Source organism: Petromyzon marinus, chromosome 77 (genome assembly GCF_048934315.1).
Source record: "Petromyzon marinus isolate PM22_M1 ecotype Great Lakes invasive population chromosome 77, UKy_Petmar_22M1.pri1.0, whole genome shotgun sequence".
In the NCBI taxonomy this organism is placed as follows: domain Eukaryota; kingdom Metazoa; phylum Chordata; class Hyperoartia; order Petromyzontiformes; family Petromyzontidae; genus Petromyzon; species Petromyzon marinus.
The window spans coordinates 3,587,316-3,608,962 of NC_133743.1; positions in this window are offsets into that span (position 1 = coordinate 3,587,316).

The following is a 21,647-nucleotide window of genomic DNA, read 5'->3' on the forward strand; positions in this document are numbered from 1 at the left end:
GCTGCTTGTGTTAATTTCTATGTTTAGCTTGTGAGCTATGTCCACAATTTTGTGGCGTGACATTTCTTACAAGCCATCCTTTGAGCTATTCTTGAACTGACTGAAAGGGCATAGAAATTAAAAATTGCTTTTTTCTTTCTTCTACACATTTCTATGGGCTTTGTGAAATAATGTTTCCTTTTCATAATTTAAATAGGAACACTCTGGACAGAATTTCCACCCTGCTTAATCACGACAGCGGACTTAGGCCATTGAAATGAATGCGAATTCCATAGTTTCAGCGACGAATCTTACCCTTGCCCCACTTATGTATCGTTAACAGTCAGATTGCTGCCTCTAACCTGGATCTGTGTTTTAATCCATATGCTCTTTATTTAAACAGGCGTTCATTCTTAGTTTAAAACTCTCCGTGCTTTCTTTGCATCAGGTTGACGCGTTGTTTAATTTGTTACCACGTTTCTGAGCTATCTAATAGTAGACAGTAAGCGTTGACTAACCATTTTCTTCTTCAAGTGCAACGTTATATTTTTTTATTTTGAATGAAATCGTTATTTTTTGGATGATAATCTTTTCAATAAATTAGCTGCCAATTCCGGAAGAATCGCATCCATTTACAAAAAGTGGATCTACTTTATATTGAGAGCCCACGTGCACCATGTGTAGTGAGTCACTTCTGAGACACTAATAGTAGGAGGCAACACACGTTTGTCCTACATCTTTGGACATTGTTCACACACGGGATAACTATAAATGGGTCAGAATAGCCAGCACGCTGTCTGAATCCACGACGCTGGAGACGATGATGTAGCACCTTGGGTTCCATTCCACCGACAGACAGCCCTTATCCAGCCTTGGGACTTTCGTTTAATGCCCCCCCCCCCTCCCCGTCGTGGCCTGGCTCCGCCCTTGGCCACGCCTCCTTCTGGAACCTACCAGACGGTTCTGGGCCACCTTCCACGTGTCCCCTGCCTGGCTCCGACCTTGGCTATACCCCCTTTTTGAACTCACCAGAAGGTTCTGGGCTATACCTCACGTGTCCCCTCGGTCACCTTTGCCCCACATCCTTTGCCCTGGCCTATCACGTGCTCTACTAGCCGGCCGGGGTGCCACGTCCTCATATGCCCCATTTTGCCAGCAGCCAGCGCCATGCACCCTAGTGACCAACTCCATGGCATTGCATGCTCTGCTGGCTGAACGGCTGCCACACCCTGCTCTGCTGGTAGGTCGGCCCACATTCCCTCTCTCTGTCAGTAACCAGTGCTACGCATCATAGTGACCCATTCTATGTCACTACACATGGGTAGAGATGTAAATAGAGTCTCTATGGTGTGCACACCGGCTACACTCACAACTTGTAAATTAGTACGTACATACCTCTCTCTGGTGCCGGCAGAGATGTAGCGGAGATGTGGGCCCTAGAGAGCATTGTCTCATCGCAGAGAGAGGGGACGTGCTGACACAGGGTAGTGAAGGGGGCCCGGAAGGACACGTGATGCTGGCCCTGGTTCCATTGGGAGAGACCGAGCAGGGGGGTGTGGCCGGAGGCGGAGCGTGGCCACGCTCAAGAGGATAAGAGGGATGGGGGCGGAGCGATTGTGGTTGTCTGGGAGAGGGAACTCACCGTGCGACATCGCTTTGTTTGGTTTTAGGGTAGTCGGTCGTCGGGGATTTATGTTACATAGAGACCCAACGGGGTATAGGATAACCCAGAGTGTAGTTAACCCGTAGCCCTGTTAGTTGCTAATGAATCGTGGTGCCTTCAGATCTCTTTGTGTGTCTTGTGACTCACACTACACATGTGTAAAGACAGCACGAAGTGATAGTGGGACAGTATGGTGACTAATAGACGTGTAATGATGACTGATGAAATAAACATTGACAGGGTCATGTGAGGTGGAGCGCAGGATCCAATGGCTGGGAAGTGTAATCAGGGCAAAGATTGACAGGGCAGGTGCGGCGAGGAGAATCCAAGAATAGGGCCATGGCCGGACCGGGTGAGGCATATGAGCCGGCGTGAACCGGACCTGGGGGGCTGTTGGTGTGGGGAATCACCGTCGTCATTTTCGCCTTGGAACGGGTCGTCTCCATCGTCTTCAAGATGTCTTGAGACTAGAAGCTATGTTGTCCCAGAAGAGAGTCGTCTAACTAACCAAGTGTATATAGTCACTCGTGGTCTTTATTCCAAAAAATATACAGAAATAAAATACAGTGTCTCTGAGAGCTACATTACAGTGGCGTCAGAATTGGCTATTGTAAAATGCCAAAGAGAATAAATAGTTAGAGCCCACCTGTAGCATCTTCAGAGACAGAGAAGGGAGATGGCCAAAGAGTTCCCCCAGTATCCCCTGGAGCCGGGAGCTCAGTAACGAAGCCTGAGTGTGCTGACAATACGGCACCTGTATCAGAGGAGTGGCAAGCCCTGATGGCAGAGGCAGATCGGCTCCGGTTGATCGTCACTGACTTGATGTCGAAGAGGAGAGTGGCGACTTCGGGAGCCAATGCAGCAGGGGACGAGTGGCGAAGCCGGGTGGGGATGATGGAGCGGCCGCCTGCGGTCGGGGTTCCCGTGTTGAGACCACGCGGTCGGGGGCTGCCATTTTGAAGCCTACGTGGGAGGCAAAGTGCCTTCACCCACCGGTTTGGAGCAGCGTACCGGTCTGTCGGCTGGACAGAGGAAGAGGCGTTGGCTGCTTTGCCCACGGCTCTTGACGATGATGGCCTCGCAGTGTTCAGGGTCATTCCGGAGAAGAGGAGGGCCATGCTTCAGGCAGCCTACAAGGAGATGTCGGCAGTATATGACTCACTGTCAGGCCCGAGTTGTGCCTGCAATTGGGCGAAACCTGGTGAAGATGGTCTGGGGTGGAAGCAGGGATCAGTAAACCTCGGCTAAGAGACAAATGGGCTGGCCGACCATCCAAGATTGTCGTGAGTCGTCGCAGGAAGAAACGGAGTCTATGGGGGAAGTGACAGCAACGAATCGTGGAGGGGTCCGGCGGCGAGGGGGAATGCCAGGACGGCTCCGGGAGTGGCGATCCCGGTCTGATTCGGCGCCTTCGTCGTGGGTGCCCTGGCAACCCTGGGGGGTTGTCATGGAGCCCCTTGCATCCAGCGTCTCATCGACAGCTACGGGCCGGCCCAGGCGAGTCACGATGCACCAGACACCCAACCGCTAAAACTCACCTCACGCATTTGGGATTCATAGAGGCCGAACTGGGGCACACAGTGGTGAAAGCTGGTGGGCCGAGTAGTAGTTGGGGTTGTTGGTTTTTCGGGAATTGTAGATGGTGTGTATGGTGTGAATTTATGTGTTCAGGGGTGAGTGCCTTGGATTTGTGATTCTGGAGTCGTTTTGTCATGAAGCCCTTTAGATTAAGGGATCGTTGTGGTTCGCTGGGGGTATTGCTTGTGTAGCGGCGAACGGAGGTAATTAGGACGTTGTGGATGAGATGGGGTGCCAGTATTGGATTGAGACGCTGGCTGTGGCCTAATCTCTGGGGCACGAATCCTGACTGGGATGGCCCGAAAGTGTTGAATGACCGCAGTGTGTTCGGATGCCATGGGGCCATGAATATTACAAGGATTCCCCCCTTTGGCGAGTGATAGTTGGCTCAGGCAATATTCAAGGAGTCTCTAGAGATTCGCCTGACATGAGTGATATGGTCCCATTGTGTTACGGGAGATGGTTTGACCTGATGGCCCGGAGATCGAGACCTTCCGTGGCACATCTAAATCGCTGGGCTATGGGTTCGCATTGCTCGGGAGTAGTGGTCCCATCGTATTGCGGCAGATGGTTTTACCTGATGGCCCAGAGGTCTAGACCCTCCATGGTACGTCTGAAATGGTGGGCTGGGGGCTCACTTTAATTGATGATAGTGGTCCTGTGTGTTGTTGCGATGGTTTGACCTGGTGGGCAGGAGATGGAGGTCCTCCTTTGCCTATCTAGAGCGTAAGGACCGCGGACTTACACCACTCTGGGTGCTAACGCTGTTAAGTGGAAATTGGTAACCGTTTCTGCACGTCCTATTTGGGGATATGGAAATTGCGGGCATTCAGGTGCAGAAGGTATTGCTTCAGCGAGGTTAGCAATGAGCGATGGGTTCGGGCCAACCGCTGACACAGGAGGGTGTAAGGACACATGCTGTGAAGCATGGAAGGGTGAGTTGTGGCAGTAACCCTAAGTTGTACGGGGCGCAGGAGGTTTAATGCGACTCCTGTTGAATGCGATTCCTGTTGAGTGAATGTTGGCCGTGGAAATCTGCCCCTATGGATGTTGGATGGGGTCCAGCCTCAGGAAGGGACAAACCTTCCTTGTCAGTAAATTGTCGGGCTGTATGATGTGTCGAAGTGTGTGAGTCAGAGGAGGTGCAGTACGGGATAGAGCATGGCTGAGTCAGTTGCGAAGTGCCATTGTTTTAGTCCCCGAAATTTGCACTGGCCAGGTAAATGGCCGGTGGAGGTTGTTAAGAATTGACGGCCGCGGAGTGGGCAAGGGCGGGTGAAATGTCGCCGCTGGGCTGCCCATAAGTGGCAGTCTAACCATATGTTCGTCTTAAACTTTAATTGCCCATCCCCAGTGTTGTGCGGTCAGGGTTTTGGGTGTCGGACCGGCTGGGCTGGAGTAATCGGACGCTGAGGGATGTGAGTTGTTCCAACCCTAGTTGCAAATCCCTGGCGTCAGAAGTGCCAAAGATCTCAAAACCCTACCCAGGGTTGAGTGCAAGCCCTCTTGGCCATTGTCAGTGACAAATTTGCCGGGGAGAAGGCCCGACGTCAAGAACTGGACATTTCGTTGACGGATCACCATGATATTGTTGGTTTCCTTGTGTGTTGTGGGTGTCCGTATGTTCAAAATGTCCGTGGCTTGATGGGATGATCGCGGGGGTTGCGTGCATGTGTTGTTCGGATTTTGGTATTATTGTGCTTGTTGTTGGTTTGGTTGTGGTTGTCCGCATTGTTCTTCTAAGGAGTAAGTTGTTCATTCAATCCTCAAATAATTGGTATGCGTGTGTTAAATGGTTGATTCGGCCTAAAAATAAAATGTTTAAATTATGTTAGCTGAGGACGGCTATTTTTTTAAATGGGGGGGGGGGGATGATATAAAGACAGTATGGAGCGATAGTGGGACAGTATGGTTCTCCGCGACCATGGTTACTAATGGGCGTGCTCATGATGATTGATGAGACAAACGTTGACAGGGTCACGTGAGGGGGAACACGGGATCAAATGGCTGGCAAGTGTAATAAGGGCGGAGATTGACAGGGCAGGTGCGGCGAGGATAGTTTGAGAATAGGGGCGTGGCCGGACCGGGCAAGGCATAATAGCCTGCGCGAACTGGACCTGGGGCTGTTGGTGTGGGGAATCAGTGTCGTCGACGTCGCCTTGAAACAGGTCGTCTCCATCGTCTTCGAGATGTCTTGAGACTAGAAGCTGTGTTGTCCCAGAATAGAGTCGTCTAACTAACCAAGTGTATATAGTCATTCGTGGTTACTCGTTGAGATGTCAGTGGACTTTATTCCAAAAAATATACGGAAAGACAAGATGGTGTCTCTGAGAGCTACATTACAAACGTACCAAATTTGTCCTGTAGATCGACAGGTGCAGCTGCGCACGTTGCTAGAGTTCATCTTTTCTCAACGTTGAACGAGTGAGTGCTCGGTGCGGTGCATATCCATAACCCAGTTCTTCATCATGGTCAAGAATAGACAAGGAGATCACTTATAAAACCAGGTGTGTCAATAAATCCGTTGTATATCAATGCTTAACCCTTCTGGCGCGCTTCCATCTACAACACAGTCACTTCTGTGTAACATGCCAAGGCATGAGCATTGAAAATTCACCGCGGGCAAAACGCATTTTGCCTTTTCTACGGTAAAGTTGATGAAGTAAACCTGGCTCACTTCGGGAAAATGCACTGGGTGTGAGCGAGCAACAGACGGAACAGGAGATTTCGTACACGTTTACTGTGCCACGTTCCCCTGGAGAGCCAAGGTATGGCTCCTCTTCTACGACCACGAAAACTAATTTCCACATCATGTGTGACCCACACAGTGTGATGGAAATGAAGATGTAATTCTCTCCATTATTGTCCACTATATCACAGTCCGTCTGGCACTCACCCACGGATGAAATGCGGCCATCCAAGGTCGCTACACGAACACCTCTTTGAAAACACCAACATCACAACTAATTTCGTCGAGCGTTTGTCGTGAATTCTTAATAGCAAATAGCGAGGTGCAACAGAGTAACAAAGTAAAAAAAGACACAAAGACAAAGATCCCCTGGATAGCCATAACAATTGTTGGGACAATTGCTCTTAGCGAGCACCTATGAAGGCCAGCATGGTACACGAGGGAGTTGGTGGCCAGCACTACGCAAGACCGCCTTTGCCCCAAGTACGTGTGGGTAATTCAGAATTTATGTCTTGCAAAAGGTATATATTTGGTGTTTGAACACCTTAACACAACTCTTGTTTAATTGCCAGAAAGGGTAAAACCTTTTCTTATATTTTTCATGATTTTGAATCTGGCAAAATGGTCACATATATACCATAGAGCGCGTTGGTACGGATAAGGTGGGGGAGAGGGGATCATTTCCCTCTCTACATCGTTAACTATTTGTAATATGCCGTTGTACCATGGTTAGCACGCTGTCGTGCCGCCCCGGCCCATCTGGACCAGCTACCCACCACGGACCCACAGGGTTTGTGTGTCTCATTGTCCAGTCTGCGGTGTTTGAGCGACGCAACCTACTCATTGGTTTGACGTATGTATTGCAAGTATGCAATACATGTGTAATGCTTATTATATAAGTGTTCACATTCGCATTTTGTGTGTTTGTGGGAATATATTTATATTATCATGCTGTGTGTGAACATTTGCATTTGCATAAGTGTTGAGTGTGTGATAGCGAGTTTGGTAATGGCTGTGTGGGTGTCCATACAAAAATGTGTGAACACTGTGTGGTCCAGACCCTTGGACCCAAAGGGGACATAACCACCTCCAGTCAAGCCAGCCACACATTTTGGGCGAGATTGACTCAGGTGCTGATGTCTCAGGGCCAGACCCATCCTCAACACCACAAGTTAATTCTTGAGTGTTAACCCTGTGAGGGACCTGCACGTCTTCCCACCCTATTATATTGCGCTGCATCGACTGACAATTTTCTCCTCTGGCGCTGACCCCCAGATGAAATACGGTGTCCAAGCTCAGCTGCAAAGAAGCCTCTCTTTAATAACACCAAAACTGCCATAAATATTATTGTCCACTGTCAGTTGGACATTCCTAAGCATGAATGTCAAGATGCACCTGCCATGCCGGTCTGCCGAGTTCTAGTTCTAGGTTTTTGCGATTCCTCACTCTGCAGAACACGAGCTGCCAGGTTACAGATGCGTGGATGCATTGGCGGATGAACGCCACCAAGGTGAGTTTAACTAGGATGGAGCTGTTGTGGTACAGGGGAATGTGGAGCTGAATGGAATTTCCGATGACTGGTCCTGGGGATGTCAAGATAGGCCTCCATGGTGGAGGAAGTTGGAGGCAGCCACCCTTAAAAACAACTCACAACTACGAGCAGAACACAATGTGGCTAAAATGCAACAAGCTAACCAGTAACTTACTGAGGTGTCTGACAGCAACATCACCAAAGACCATAGCTGGTGCATCCGTCAATCAAATCAGTCAGTTTACCCATAATGTCTGTCCTCTTGACCTCCTGCCAGCAGTAGCTTTAACCATCTCGTACAGGACCCTACCATCGAACCTCCCAATTTCAACCTTCCACGCCGCCACTGGTCGACCATCAACGAAATCAGGACCGAGCATGTCGTAGATGCGGCCAACTGATGCACAAATGGCGCATCAAAGATTCGGCGGCCTGCATGTGCAGCCACGAATTCCACCCATCGACCGCATCGTAAACACTCTGCTGCTGCTGTCTTCACTCCTTTAAAGGAGAAATGGACGAGATCCAATCTCCTTCTGAAAAGACAATTGAGTGGATAAAAACATATAAAATTACAGATTTAATCTTTCTTATTAGTCCATATGAAAGAAGAAAAAATACTTAATGTGGCCTTAAAGTGCATCTGGCAAACCCAAGCGCTGTGGTGTTGTTACTGCCACTTAGTGGCAAATGGCGGCTGTTATTGTCTGTCTCTCTTGGTGAATTCTACGTATTTGTGTATATCTCTTACCCATGACCAAACTGCTTGGGACACACCGAGTTTTTGGGTGGCAGTAGCTAAGCAGGATTTGGCTGGAAAGTGCTTGGAGGGTTGAGCACCACGCACGTAAATGTTTCTCAGGGGCTCAGGCACTACAATATGGTCAGCCAAGGGTCGTGCATCATAATCTATTGTTGTACCGTACTACGCTTCCACTTATATGTTAACCTCGCCTTCACCAACTCGCACTGCCAGGTTGGTGAAGTAAAAGCAAAAAGCCCGCCATGGCCAATGATGCACGGATGTTCTTGATCCTGTATGTAACGCTGCAGCAGAAGAAGAGTCCAACTACATGCTGGTGGCATGGTAAACAGGACCACACATCCGGAGAAACACTGAGGAGTCCGAGTAGCTGCTGATGGACGCTTGTATCACCCCCGCTTTCCACTTGACCCTTGTACCGACGACCGTTACCCTTTCAAATGCCGCGGCCTTTTTCTATTCGAAATCTGCCACTATTCAGGTGATCATCTATCGATCTAGACCTTCAATTCCATTGCAAGTAAACTAAAAAAACTAAACTTATTTTATTTAACCAGGTAAGACCTATTGAGATGTGTAGCTCTTTTTCAAACGCGATCTGGCCACAAATGATAGCTCAACAAAATGGCTTATCATCACGTGGAAATATATAGCAGCAGCTAAATACTCTAAACGTGTGATGTTGATTCTAACTTTGGAGGGGAAAACCCGTAGGACCCGAGGAAAAAAAAGTGCGACCATGGGAAGGAGATACGCAAACTCTACAATATACAGCTGGTGTCAGGATTGAGATTGAACCCACGACCTCCTGCATACCAGGCAATGTATTTAGCATCTCGCCAGCCAATAAGCGCTCAGACCGACCCCTCTGATCAGCCAATGGGAGACTCCTCTCACCATGTTTGAATGACAAAGCGCGTGAGCAATGTCATTAACGCCGACTTTGATTAATGAATGAAAAAGGTCGTCTTTTGGCGTCCTTTGCACGATGCGATTGCTGAGTAAAGCCCAAAGACCAAAAACTCTAAGTGGTCAGTAACAAACAACAATGATGATGGTCTTGATTTGAAGCTGCCGTGACTGCAGGAATCCATACTCTTTGGTTCTTTTGGTAAAGTCACGTAGATGGAAAACAAAATAGATCACGACGTTTTGATCGCAACACGCAATTGTCATCGGGTGAAACAAACACAGCAGGAGAACTGCTGAGGCTGGAGAAAGAACTGCTGCAACAAAAGGTTATATAGGCTTATATCTACGCGACTTTACCGAAAGAACCAAAGAGTAGTGATGATGGTATTCACATAAGGTTGCGTAGTAATGCTGTATGGCTTATTGAGATGTTTTCTGATGATACCGCTTGTTATTCGTCATGATGTTGAACATTTCGCTTCAGTAAATTAATTTAGTGATTACCGAATTCAATCTTGGGACTCTGTGAGGCTTTCCTGCATTAACAAGGGAAATAATATCAAATGTGGGAAAAAAAAGTTTTTTATGAACTCTTCTGGAGGTTATGCATTTTTTATGTATTTAAATATTTTTCCTGGCGGATGCCTTCAGTTGGCACATCTGGTTTGCATTGTGTCCAGTGTCATTTGACACATAGCAAACACTTAAGAACACGGATTCAAAACATTGTAAAAACACATTATTTGGGTCTTTCCGTAAAGCCACGTAGATAGAAAAATAATAAAGAAATGCATTTAATTTATTTTTCTGTATAATTTTTCTATCTACGTGGCTTTACCGAAAGACCCAAAGAATATGAATTCGTGCAGTCACGAAAGCTTTAAGTCAAGATTTATGATTTACACATTATTCCTTAATTTCCCACTAGCATATACATAATTAAATGACACATACTGCCGATTCCTACACGTGCAAAATAGAGTCAGGTCCTGAAAATTTCATATCAGGACACTACGACATATTCGACGAATATTGAGATGTGATATAGCTAACAAGGTGGCATGTAGTGTAGTATCGTACCGTATCGATGGAGGCTCGATCATTGCAAATCATTACTCTATGGGACGTCTGGCTAAAACATTACCAAGCTGCAACATTCTTTGTCACGTGTAGTGACGGGATCTGCAAGATATGACCATGTACGTTCAGTGCTCACTGAGCTGTCTTGGCTTCCGGGTTCCGAACGAATGTATTATAAGGTGGCACTCATTACACACAGTGCTTGCCACAAATATCCCATTATCTGAACGCTCCCTGCATAACCTCTCATTTTAATCATTAAAATGCCCTGTGAGAAGTCTGTATGTTATCCCCATGAGCTCTACACTTTCATTCAATAGATAAAACACCCATATTGTAGCTAACTGGTGTTGATCAAACATTCCAATGGTTTAACAACATAGCAGCAAATCATGATGTTCATTGATTATAATAATGTTATATCAAATCAACTTCTGGTTCACCTGGTTGACTGGGCTGATACCGTTACCACTCATCTTTACAATCTGGGTCAGGAGACCCAGAACTGGTATTTTTAGTTTAAACTCTGTTGGTCGCCTCAATATGCTGGGTGTAACTCCCCGTGAAATTCCGTAAATATAAGTTACATTCCAGTGTGAATTGCCTTTTTCACATATTGGCTTGCTGAAAACAATACCAATCGGCATGTTTGTTCACGTGACAACTTGATTCTTTTAGCTATGTCGGGTTGATGGAGGGTGCATTACAGCACCATTGGGCATTCTACTTTGCCGATATGACCCAAACAAATATTGTTACGAATCCGTTATGCGATCTGATTGATTCCAGCTCATGTTCTTCAGTGGCGATCTGGAGATCTTTCATCCACGGCTCAAGTGGGCAGGTGACAGCCCGACGTGCCATGCCACCATTTGCATCAAAGACGTGACAATCCGAAACTCTGGCAGATACCGCTGCCAGGCCGTCAGCAGTCCTTACAAGAAGCAGGGACGCAGCATCGTCTCACTCGTGGTCTCAACAGCATCAAGTGAGTTGACTATGCACTGGCTTTCGTAAAAAAAAATAACCACAATAACTTCACCAATCTCGTCAAGGAGTATAAACCATCACCACACGAACTCCGGTCATCCTCACAGCAGCAGCAGCAGGCAGCTTTTGGCTATCCATAAAACTGAGACGGTCACCGCATCGCCCGGCACTTTGAGATGCGCCTCTGTGGCTATCTGGAATGCTCTTCCTTATGCTATATTAGGAAGCCACAGCAGCCCTGCACTTTTAAATCCAATTTGAAAAAAAATAATTTCTTTAGAACACCTTTTTGTGTGTAGCTTGCTGTCCTTTCCCCGCACATTTGGTTTGTTGCACCCGATTCAAGAGCCGAATGGCTCACAGGGCTATACCAAATAAATTGAACTATGATAAAATGGAACACGATTGGCTACTAACGGTGCAGAATGAGTTCAACACACATCTGCATCTTTGCTCTTTGGAGCGGTGGTGCACTGAGGGGTTGGCGCACTGCAGTCATGAACACAGCAGTGTTGGAATGACTTCCGTCCAGAGCTAGCATCAGTGGCGAGTAATATGTGAACTGGTCATAGGCCTCCCTTAGGTTTGACTCAAATTTAATTGAGTTACTGGTGTATTGTATAACCATTATTACCGATTCTGGCAACACCACCCCTTCATGCGTCATTCTGGCCTGCATATCTGTGCGCTAATATGAACTAAAAACTAAACTTTTTAAAATTTTACCAGGCAAGGCACACTGAGCTATATTGCTCTTTTTTAGAAGTGACCTGGACACATATGATAGCTCAACGACATGGCTTATTACATGGATATTTATAGTAGCCAATTACTCTAAACATGTGTTTTTAAATGTGAAGGGAAAATCCAGAAGGTCCGGAGAAAAATCCACACGACATCGGGGAGACAGACATGCAAACTCCAAATATATAGGCGCCAGGTTTTGGATCGAACCCACGACCTCCTGTATACTAGGTGAGGTGGTTAACATCTCATAGCCATGCGAGTGCCCTAGCATTACCTTGTAAGGCTATACATAGAATCTTTGTCTTCATTGATAAATTGAGCTCGAGAGTGAGCACCAGGAGCGGGGAGCATCTACTCGAGCTCGCAGCCACAGCACAAATGAAGAATCTAGGAAGTGGACACAGAAGAAACCCAAATGGTTAAAATGAAACGAGATTGGCTTCCTCTTGACAAACCCGAGATCCTCTATATCAATGGAAATTGCATTGCATTGTATAAACCACGTGTCAGTTCGGCAACGTTGGTTTAAGCGTGCCCAACTCTGCTGATGAGACACTGAATGTTTAAGCCGGTCTAGACTGTGATTGCATTCAACCAACCCTGCTAATAATTTTGCTTTTCAGCAAGGAAATGCAGCTAATGACTTTTGTAAAAAAATTACTTTCTGTGTGTGTGCAGAGACAAATATAGGAAGACGGTGTGAAGGTCACACATAGTTACAGTGGTATGCGTATTTGGTTTGCGTTTACTTACTTACGTGTGGTGCGGCTTTGGGTGTGTCTGCACAAAAAGAATCCGGGCCATCGCCTCCGCTCGTGATGACAGACACGGCGGTGTTTGTGCCGGAGGGCAGTGCTGCTCTGCTCATTTCTGTCTACGACTACAGGCAGAGTGCATACTCTGAGGGGGTGGTGTCATGGCTGAGACGTGGCCGGGCAGTAACACATTTTTTTTTTAATCACAGTTGCCAATGCAAGCAATCAGCGATAATCAAGCACCACTGTTGCTGGAATAGATTCGAGTAATGAGAAGAGTAGTGCTGAGTGATCCTTGATTATTTAGATTACTTGGATACTATACATTTCCACGAGATATCATTTGTGGCCAGATAAAAAACAACATTCTTAAGGGTAGAATGTTGGTTGTGGGGAGGGTGCGACAATGGGGCACCCTACGAATCAAATAACATACATAGACGTGGCTTTGTAAGTAGCAACCTCTCCTATATCCTGGGCCATTCCACTCTCAACTGACGAAATGGAAAAATAGGAAAAGGCGGAGTTCCCCCCGCTCCCATCTCCCATCAGCGGGCGTCTCCGCCTCTCTCTCATTTTAGATGTCGGAGAAAGGGGGACCATCTGGCCTGAATTCCCTTATTTTCCTGTGGGTTTATGGGACAAGTGTTCGATACCGGCGTGGGCTCGCAGAGTGTTACGCCATTGTCCCCATGGAGGGGGTTCATGGTCTTTCCAGTAGGCCAAGATGCGTTTTTTTCTGGCTATGATGTTGAAAGTCTGGAGTAGGGTGTGCTGGTGTTTTGAAAGAGGAGCCAGTTTCAAGCCCCACAGGGTGGTTTAAATTGAAGGAGTGAGGTTAATGTGGTGGGTTTTTATTTTCGATCAAAATCGTGAGTGACTGGTTTTGACCATCAATTCACAACTCGGTAGATGTGAGTATATTGTGTCTCTTTGCGAGTCTATTGGTCGCTGTGCAAGTTTACAGATCCCAATGCAGCTATGGGTGTCTAAGTGTTGTAGTTCTGGAGTGGCAGTACTTTCTGCCAATTCTAGCTGAATCATCAATTACACTACGAGCAGACCTTGGAGGTAAAATGTCAATTGCCCAATCACTATGGAATCCGCCAGAAGTTTTTGCAGGTGTGGTGCAGTGACTTTTTTAAAGTTCAAATACCTATTTCATATTCGTCACAATCTGAGTCGAGTCTACAACAGCATGTGTAATTTGTAGTCAAATCTTAGTGTGATAATATCATTTAATAATGATTTTACCTATCTGTGAGTTTTGGTGTCTTTGTGAGTCTACGCGTCTCTATGCAATTATGGGTGTCTATTTGTTGTAGTTTTGCAGTGATAGTACTTTGTGCCAGTGCTTCCTGTATCACCCATTACACTTAGAGTGTAGTAAGGTTCTGAGACATTATGCGGGCATTGCAGTTGATACAATGCGGCAACTTTCATATGTAGCCCCACCACTTTCACTGCTCATTTTCACCAAGCTGTGTAAATGGGTTCACGAAGGGTCGACCTGCAGGCAAGGCCCACTGAGTTATGTTGCTCTTTTTCAGAAGAGGACCTGGCTTTCACAAATGATAGCTCAACGAGGTGGCTTATTACATTGAAACGTAAAGCAGCAGGCAAATACTCTAAACGGATGTTGGTTTTAAATGTGGAGAGAAAAACTGGAGGACCCGGAGAAAAAAAAACACGTGACCATGGGGACACCATTCAAACTTCAAATATACAGCAGGCGTCAGGGTTAAGATCGAGCCCATGATCCTTCTGTATACCAGGTGAGGTAGTGAACATCTCCTAGCCACCATGACATTTAAAATATGTGGCCAGTGTGGAAGTAGACTAAGATCTCTTCTAGACAGGCTCCCTAACATCCCTTATGGCAGAGGCTCCTCCTTCCAGCGTGAGAAAACAATTGCAGGGCTGCGCCTCGTTCTATAAACATGGTAATTGATCCATATTCACCCGGGGAACTTGCTTTGGTTGTTAGGTCGCAGTGATTCGCTGGTCAAATTAGCCTTATGGGACAATGCCCGTTTGGTATTTACAGCCCCAGTGCCATTGGTGAAAATTCTACACAGGAATGTGTCATGACACAGGATTGTGTCACACTGACACATTACCTATTTATCGATAGTGCCACCAAATTGTTTTATTAACTCCTTAGGCTTTTCAGATATTTAACATATTTCAATCCTAAAATGAATATAAGATCTTACTCTAGGTCCTAATAATAGATAAGCATAACTTGATTAAACAAATGACGTAAAAAATTAAACTCTTTCAACATTGATTCATCATAAAATTATTCTACATTCAATAACTATGCATGAAAAGTATGTTAACCTTTATATTCAGTATTTGGTGACACTCCTTTGAAGATAAATTACTGCAACTAAGCGTTTTCTGTAACCGTTGGCAAGTCTCTCACACCGGATTTGAGGAATTTTGGCCCATTCCTCCTTACAGAACTCCTTTAACTTGGTGACATTTGAGGGTTGCTTTGCGTGGGTAACTCATTTCAGGTTCTGCCACAACATTTCGATGGGGTTTATTTCTGGACTTTCACTAGGTCATTGTAAAACAAGGAATTTCTTCTTCTCCAGCTACTCTTTTGTAGATCTGCTTGATTGTCCCGGATAATTGTCTAGCTGCAAGACCCACTTTCGGTTAAGCTTCAGCTCACGGATGGATGGCCTCTGCCATTCTCCTCTATAATCTTTTGATACAATGCAGAATTCATGGCTGTGTCAATGATGGCAAGTCGTCCAGGTTCTGAGGCAGCAAAGCAGCCCCAAATCATCACATCTGCTTGATTGTCCCGGATAATTGTCTAGCTGCAAGACCCACTTTCGGTTAAGCTTCAGCTCACGGATGGATGGCCTCTGCCATTCTCCTCTATAATCTTTTGATACAATGCAGAATTCATGGTTGTGTCAATGATGGCAAGTCGTCCAGGTTCTGAGGCAGCAAAGCAGCCCCAAATCATCACATTACAACCACTATGCTTAGAGTTTGAGATGAGGTTCTTCTGTTCGAAAGCAGTGTTTGGTTTTCACCAAACATAACCTTTCTCATTGAGGCCAAAAACGTCAACCTTTGACTCATCTGTCCAGATAATATTCTGCCGGAAGTCTTGTTGATCATCTATGTGCTATTTGGTGAACTTCAGAATGGCAGTAATGTTCTTTTTCGAGAGAAGTTGCTTTCGCCTTGCTATCCTTTCATGAACAACATTCTTTTCAGTCTTTTTGTGATAGTTGAGTCATGAACAGACACATTAGCCAAGGCGAGAGTGACTTGCAGATCCTTGGATGTTTCTCTGGGGTTTTTTGTGATTTCCTTGATGATTTTCTGGTTTGTTCTTGGAGATATTTTGGTAATATGACCAGTCCTGGGTAGAGTGACAGTGGTCTTGAACTTTCTCCATTTGTAGATTATTTGTTTGACAGAATCCTTAGAAATAGTTGTGTAACCCTTTCTAGATTGATGAGCATCAATAACTAGTTTTCTGATGTCCTCAGATAATTCTATTGATCGTGGCATGACTTGTTTCCAAACACCTGTATGGTGAAAACTAAACTCACAAAGTTTCTGATCTTTATAGAGGGGGGCGCCTCCCAAACACACCCCTGAAGATCTACTTAATTATTTAAACACCTGATTCTAATTATTCCATTAATTGAGCTAATGAGACCAGGGGTTCACTTACTTTTCACATAAACTGAACCTTAATTACTCACTGTTTGTTTGATTGATACATCATTTGGTTCAAAGACATGAAATTGGTTAACATAAACCCTGTTGTATATATATATGAAAAGACTGGTTTTGATTATAGAAAGCTATCATGGTAAAACTATGGAATTTCCATTATTATCATTTGGGTTCACACATTTTTCTCGGCGCTGTAGTTCAATGTTAATGTGCCATTTGTATCGATTAACTACTGTGTGGCGTTATCTTGGTGTGGTCTGGGAATGTTTTGTTATCGTTGTTTTTACTGCCTTGCCCAATCTTGATAAATCAGACTTATATTATGAATGTATGCATTATTTATTTATATTTAGTGACTTGCTTACCATTTCCTCTATTTTGCACTCCTATAATAGTTTTTTTGTATTTGCTGTTGTAACTTTCTGGGCCCGCCCAGCAAGTTACACTGTACATCAGTGAAAAAGATCTTCACAGCTCATCAGATTCGTCCTCCAGTATAAATGAAGATTCTGCTCTGAAATCACCATCTGGGCCTCGGTGGTGAGATGTTAACTACCTCGCCTGGTATACAGGACGTCCTGGGTTTGATCCCGACCCTGAAGCCCGCTATATTTTCGGAGTGTGCATGTCTCTATTTCTTCTGTTGCGTGGATTTTTCTCTGGCTCCTCCGGTTTTTCCCTTCACATTTAGAGTCAACATCATGCATTTAAAGTATTTGGTTGGTATACATTTCCACGTGATGATAAGCCAATTCGTTGAGGTATAATTTGTGATAGCCATGCCACTCCTGAAAAAGAGCCCTTATAGTAGCTCAGTGAGCCTTACCTGGTAATATGAAAAATAGCTAGAAAATAGTTATTTGCTCTTTTGTTCTTTCGGTTAAGTCACGCGGAAAGAAAATGAATCAAATAATAATAGAATAGGGACGTTTCGGCCAACAAAGAGAGACACACAAAACACGCATGTGTGTCTCTGTGTGTGTTATCTCTCTGCTTGTGTGTCTGTCTTTTGTTTCTCCTTGTCTGTGTTTTGCCCTCTCAAATTTAGCAATCTTTGGAAGAACGTAATCAACCAGGTGGGGTGTTGACTGTTGTGTTGGCCGACTCTCTGGTTGTATTGCATTGTATTTTTGAGTTTACTATGTTTGTTTGTCTCATTCATTCGTACCTGATGATGGTTGCTTGTGTTGCAATCGAAACGTCCGTATTCTATCATTATTTAATGTATATTCTTAGCTCTTTCGGTAAAGTCACGTTGAAGGGAAACAATAAAACAATAAAATATATATAAAACAATAAAAATTCTCACGACGTTTCGACCATAACACAAACGGTCGTCATCAGGTGTGTCGGTTTGCATACATTTATTTATTTTTAAACGGTGTGTATAAAAAAATTAAAAAAATAAATTCAAAATAAAATTATGCAAATAAATAAATAAAAATAAACATGTATTTATGCAAACCGACACACCTGATGACGACCGTTTGTGTTATGGTCGAAACGTCGTGAGAATTTTTAATTGTTTTATATATATTTTATTGTTTTATTGTTTCCCTTCAACGTGACTTTACCGAAAGAGCTAAGAATATGAATTACTGCAGTCACGAAAGCTTTAAATCAAAATTATTTAATGTATTTTCTTTCTACGTGACTTGTCCAAAAGAACCATAGGTTACTTCCTGCAGTCACGAAAGCTTCGAATCTAATAGTTATTTGTTCCGGAAACGTGGCTCGCCATACATCAAGACCATTGTAGCTCACCTGGTTCTAACGGTTGAGCATCCGAATTAGATCCGGAACTAAAACGTGGGCTCACAAAAAGGCACTCCCTCACTCAGCCCGGTGCTGCTCACAGATCATCACCATCATCGTCATCATTGTCATCATCATCATCCAGATGATGGTTTAGCGACTACGACTGCTGATGCCGCTACTATGGCACGGGGCAAATATCTCCATGCGCTGGCCACTATTAGCCATCCCCAAACCGCGATACTTATTTTATTGTTCCTGGAGGAGCCCTCGGCTGTGTCACCAATCAGTGTTTATTACAGCAAGGCCATTTTAATGGTCTAACGGTTTTTTTTTATAGACGCAAAACAACTAAACTCACTGAGCCATGTAGGTCTTTTTCAGATGCAAACTGGCCACAAATGACAGCTCAACGAAGTGGCTTATAACATGGAAATTAATAGCAGCCAAATTCTCTAAACGTACGTTTCTAAATGTGGAGGGTAAACCCGGAGGACCTTGAGATAAATCCACATGTTACCAGGCGAGGTAGTTAACATCTCACTAAGGCCGATGTCAGGATCACGAGTAATCACATTAACTTGCCAAGGGGCTTCACCTGGTCATCTTGCAATTGTTGTCAATTTTTTCATTGAAAACATTTAATCGACTGCCTTTTTATTCCAGATCTTCCAATTCGACGACGTGAATGAGATCTGGGAGTCTCGGATCAAGTGGGCAGGAGACCTGTCGAGATGCAACGCCACCATTCACATCAAGGACGCTACCCCCAGAGACTCTGACAGTTACCGCTGGCAGGTTCTTCACAGAGGTTCTAAGGACGTGCGCCACAACGATGCCCAACTGACAATCTCTATGAAACCACGTGCGTTATGTCTGGCAATTACCTTTTTCACGTTGACGTCCATCATTTGGATTTAAATAATACACACATGTTAAGGCTGCCGCGATGACGAGATGTTAACTACCTCGCCTGGTATACAGACGGTCGAAGGTTCAATTCTGACTCTGACGCCTGTATATTTGGAGTTTGCATGATCTTTTCCTCTGTGGCTTTGTGGATTTTCATCCGCATCCTCCAGTTTTTTTCCTCCACATTTAGAATCAACGTCATGCATTTCGAGTATTTGACTGCTATAAATGTCCACGTGATAAGCCACTTCGTTATCATTTGTGTCCAGGTCAATTCTGAAAAAGAGCTATATAGCTCAGTGGGTCTTACCTCGTGACATGAAAATCGTTTAGTTTAGTTTTTCTCGTCTGATAAATTGGGCAAAAAATCACATTGGAGCTCTTGCAGAGAATTGGCGCACTGTGCTGGAAGAGAATAGATCATGGACATGGATGAGACAGTGCTACTTCTGAGATCCTTTTAAGTGACATCTGGTCCACACAACCGTGGGCAGTATTTCTTCCCCCTCTTGTCAATTGGAGAAATGTCGATCGCATGCCCATCGCACCAATAACTTTAAATGCTCAGAACAATAATTCAGCCAAATCAAACGCAGAACCAAATTTAACGTGTTGGGTTTTTTTCGTCTGTAAAATCATTGGTGGCTAGTTTGAGACAATCAACACTGAAACCAAATGAATCAATAATTAGTTTCTGTGTGAATCTATGGGTCTCTACGCGAATGTTTGGGTAACTGTCTGAGCATTTGGTGACCATGCAAGAGTCCATAAAACTTAAATTTTGATTTAAAGCTTTCGTGACTGCAGGTATTAATCTTCTTGGTTCTTTCGGTAAAGTCACGTAGAATGGAAATAAAATAATAAAAGTAAAACATAATAAAATAAAATTCTCACGACGTTTCGGCCACAACAGAAGTAGCATATTTCAGGTGAAGCAACAGAACTGTCGGAACGACAGCGCTTCAATGAACGCTGCTAAGATAATGTAGAAAAAAGTTTAGTTGGAGACATATCAATATAATGCATAATGTTAGAGCTTACATTGGGCTGTGTATACGATATTATACAATGTAGTTTAGATTGGAAGGTATAACATTGCAATGTATAGTAGTCTAGTTTATAACATAGTTGTAACGCAACACAGGACAGAGCAGCGCATCGTGGCTGTTTCTCCCCCCTCCTCCGTTCCGAGCATAGATGGACTCGTCCGTCTGAACAAAGCTCGTAGCTTTCCGTGGTGCTAACGTTGAAAAGAAAAAACCGCCACCCATTTTTTCACCATATGGCATTGTAATGTATGATGACTTATTGTTAGTAGCTCAGCTGATTGGAGAGTATATAGAGTTTATTGATAACATTGATGTAGTTTATAATTTAGTTTTTTTTTTATTAGTTTACTATATGGTATTCATTATATAGTGTAGTGTATACCCAGTTACTTTATGTTCATAGCTCAACTTATTGAAGAATATATTGAGTACATTTATTATATTGATGTAGTTTATACTTAGTTTTTTCACATCGGTTTATTGTATGATAGTTGGTTAGTTGCAGTCCTTTAGCGTCCTTACTAAATGCCTCTGTTGATATGTAAACTTTGACTTTAACATAGCTAAATCCGTGACCAGTCACATGCTAATCCCTTACATTAACATCATGCTAATCTTCCAGTTACATGCTAATTTCCGACTTTAACACTCTGCTGATCCAACACTTTAACACAGCTATTTAAATGCTAAATTATCCTGTTTGATATGTAAACTCCTTTGTCAAGGCGCTTTACTTCTCCCACCTAGCTTCAAAGACGCTGCGAATCTTAGCAGCGTTCATTGAAGCACTGTCGTCCCGACAGTTCTATTCCTTCACCTGAAGAAGGCTACTTGTGTTGTGGCCGAAACGTCGTGACAATTTTATTTTATTATGTTTTATTTTTATTATTTTATTTCCATTCTACGTGACTTTACCGAAAGAACCAAGAAGATGAATCCATAAAACTTGATAAATTTGAACAACCAAGTCTAATCACTGGCGGCTGAAACCTAGATTAAACCTTTGAGCAGTGCTGACTCGACATTTGAGCCACCCGGCCACCAAACATTTACACAAGCCCTTGGGCCAAGGGGCTGGTGGATACTGAATTAAACTATTAAAAACTAAACATTGTTTTATTTCATCAGGTAAAACCCACTGAGCTATATAGCTCTTTGTCAGAAGGGACCAGGCCAAAAACAAAAGCGAAACAAAGTGGCTTATCACGAGAAGTTTATAGCAGCCAAATTCTTGAAATGTATGCTTCTAAATTTGGAGGAAACACCAGAGGACCCGGAGAAAAATCCACGCGACCATGGGGAAAGAGGGAGACGCAAACTCCAAACATACAGCAGGCATCAGGGACGGGTTGAACCCAAGACCTCCTGTATACCAGGCAAGGGAGTTAACATCTCCTAGCCACCGTGGTGCCCCACCATGGTTGCACTTGTAGCCACCCTGGGATACCTCCCTGGGATTGCTCCAAGGTTGGCTACAAGTTTCCGCAATGGGATACGTTTCTTTGCGTAGACACTGTATGTTTTACAGGA